This window comes from Muscardinus avellanarius (assembly GCF_963383645.1).
Source record: "Muscardinus avellanarius genome assembly, chromosome: 9".
Classification (NCBI taxonomy): domain Eukaryota; kingdom Metazoa; phylum Chordata; class Mammalia; order Rodentia; family Gliridae; genus Muscardinus; species Muscardinus avellanarius.
Genome location: NC_137795.1, coordinates 27,650,134 through 27,653,290, shown reverse-complemented (window position 1 = coordinate 27,653,290; position 3,157 = coordinate 27,650,134). Strand labels below are relative to the sequence as shown.

Sequence of the window (3,157 nt, the reverse complement as noted above, 5' to 3'; positions counted from 1 at the left end):
GGCTGGCTGCGAACCTGTGGTTCTCCTGTCTCAGCCTCTCAAGTACTAGGATGGCTGGGTGTTTGGGCGTGCATCGTGGCGGCATAGAGTGAGCCAGAATGGTGACATAAGAGTGTCAGGATGTGCATCCAAGTGAACCACGCATGCGCAACGGCATGCAGTGCCATGATGGTGCATTTATGTGAACCAAGCATGCGATGGCATGGCGCGCCAATTGGCAGGTGGAGGATGTTTTCATTTTCTACAACTGTTTTTTTTTTTTTTTTTGGTGGTGGTGGTCTGGGGTTCCTGGAAGCCCTTCTACCTCTGGGATACACTCCCACGGGCTACACTCCCAGACCTATTTTTTAACTTTTTATTTGGAAACAGGGTCTCTTAAGCCAGCGTGGCTGGCTCCGAACCAGCGCGATCCTCCTGTCTCTGCCTCCCAAGCGCGGGGATTACAAGTGTGCGCCACCACGCCCGGCCTACAATTGTTTTTAAAAACAATCACAAAATTGGTGGGGTAAAACAACGCTTATTCTCTTAGGGTTCTGGAGTTTAGAAACCTGAAATCAGCGACACAGGCTGAAGTCAAGGTGTGGGCGGCTGAGCTTCCTCTGCAGGCTGTGGGTAAGAACACATTTCCTCGCCCTTCCTGGCTTCCTGAGTTTTATTCCTTGCATTCTTTGGCTCACGGTCCCTCTTTCCATATCTAGAGCCAACAGTGTAGCATTTTTCTTCAATCATCACTGCTTTTTTTTTTTTTTTTTAGTTTAAATGCACTTTTCTTTTAGACAACCTACATGACATTTTTTTCTTTAAAAGAAAAAATGCCTCCATTCCAAATAAACCACAGTCAAAAGAAGAGCTCAAGATGACGAGTCCCATTTGTGTTGTGTGGATGATATGCAACAGCCAGTTCTGATGACAGGGAACAGATCCAAAGTAACTGCCAGATTCGTTAACATTTTTCCATTTCTAAACCATCCTTAAAGAAAATCATAAATGGAGTCAAGCTATCCTCACGGTAGTCCGGGAGAGCAACCGTGCCGTCTGGGTTCATGTTTTCGCCAATAGAAACTGGTAGTTTTTGAAATAAGCAAGGGTGTGCTGGGTTCGTCTGCAGCCCCAGTTTAAAAGGTTTTACTCCCGCCGGGCGTGGTGGCGCACGCTTGTAATCCCCGCGCTTGGGAGGCAGAGACAGGAGGATCGCGCAGGTTCGAAGCCAGCCGCGCGCGCTGGCTTAGGAGACCCTGTTTCCAAATGAAAATGTAAAAATAGGTCTGGGAGTGTAGCCCGGAGGTAGAAAGGCTTCCAGGGACCCTAGTACCACCAAAAAAAAAAAAAAAAAAAAAAAAGGTTTTACTCTTTCTGCTCCCTGTCCTTCAGGTTTACTTTTGATTGACTCCATGTGATCTTTGATGTCCTTCTTACAGGCTTCCTTTGTGAAGCGGTTTCCTGCAAGTGACGGTTCATGACAGTGTCCACCCCGTGACCACTGTTCTCTCGGTCCCTTCGCCCTCAGGGCCTTCAGCGGAGGCATTTCCACCAGTGAGCGAGTCATCAGTGGTACCCTGTCCTACTGACCATCTTGCCTTCCACCTCCAGGCACAGCCAGTCTGCGACCTCCAGGATCTTGTAGAAGCCGGAAAACATCTCATCGTGGCTGCTGAGGTCCGGGTAGATGATCGTGATGGCTGCTCAAGGGAGCTGGCGGCGGCACTAGCTCAGCTGGAGCTTGGAGGAGCTCGGAGCCAGCGCCGCGCGGCTGGGGTAGGGGGAGCGGGCGGGAAAGGCGCTATCTTGTTCTGTGGCACAATTGTTCTCTGCCTTACAAAGGTAAAAACATTTGTAATTACATTTAGTGTCCACTAGATAATCCAAGACAATCTCCCCATCTCAGGATTCTTAGTTTAATCTTTGGTCTCTTTTGCTCTGTGAGGTAAATGTCACAGGTTCCAGGGTTTTGGACTTGACTATTTTGGGGGTCATTATGCAACTTTCCACAAGGGATAAATACAGTTTCTACTTCTCCATCATGACCCGAAAGTAGTCCTTTTTTCAAATATGACTGGCTTTTTTTTTTTTTTTTTGGTGAAGATTTAAAGAAGTTTATTAGAAAGATAGAAATACAGAGGATAGGTACAGCTCCATACCAGACTGGCATGGAGGGGTGACTCGAATGAATACACCTTATGACTGGCTTTTTAAAAATGTGAAGATGGGAGCTTAGCATGCAGAAGGCCCTGGGTTCAACTCCCAGCACTCAAAAAAAGGGTACTTTTTCTCATACTTTAGGAATTTTTTTTTCTTTTCTTTTTGTGGGTCTGAAGATGGAATCCAGGGGCATTCAACCTCCAAGCCACACCCCCTGCCCTATTTTTTTTTTTTTTTTTTGGTGGTACTGGGAGTGGAAACCAGAGGCTTTCTACCTCCGAGCTATACTCCCAGACCTATTTTATACTTTATTTGGAAACGGGGTCTCACAGAGTTGCCAAGAGCCTCACTAAGTAGCTGAGGCTGGCTTCCAACGTGCGTGATCCTCCTGTCTCAGCCTCCCAAGCACGGGGATTACAAGCCTGCGCCACCACGCCCGGCCCCTACCCTATTTTTTATTCATTTTGAAACCGGGTCTCACTGAGTCGCGGAGGGCCTCACTAAGTAGCTGAGGCTGTCCGCGAACTGCGATCCTCCAGTCTCAGCTTCCTTCCCGAATGCTGGGATTACAAGCGTGCGCCACACCCAGTCATGGAAAAAAAAATTTTTTTTTTGGTGGTACTGGGGTTCCTGAAAACCCTTCTACCTCCGGTCTACACTCCCAGGCCTATTTTTATACTTTTTTATTTGGAAACTGGGTCTCTTAAGCCAGCACAGCTGGCTTTGAACCTGTGCGATCCTCCTGTCTCTGTCTCCCAAGTGTGGGGATTACAAGGGTGCGCCACCACGCCCGGCCGGCCATGGAATTTAAAAGAAATAATAATAAATGTACTTATTTCATGTCTCTAATAATCCTATTATGTAAAGTTCTTTTGGTCTAATCTTATAGTTTGTTGCAAATATTGGCATTCACTTACCATAGACGCTTTCTTGTTTTAAATTGTGATCTTATGTTCAAATTTGCTTTTATAGTGAAAATCCTTCCAGGCCTAAAATTAAAATTGGGTTTTGACAAGGA

The 3,157-nt window shown here is 46.6% G+C and overlaps 1 pseudogene across 1 annotated transcript; it reads right to left on the bottom strand.

The window, feature by feature from the left end:
* Window positions 1–655: 655 nt before the first annotated feature.
* LOC308266758 (translationally-controlled tumor protein-like) lies at window positions 656–1,638 on the bottom strand (annotated as a pseudogene). The gene is made up of 2 exons: window positions 1,335–1,638; window positions 656–1,102 (listed from the first exon to the last, which is right to left on the bottom strand). The product of its transcript is annotated as a translationally-controlled tumor protein-like (transcript).
* Window positions 1,639–3,157: the final 1,519 nt, after the last annotated feature.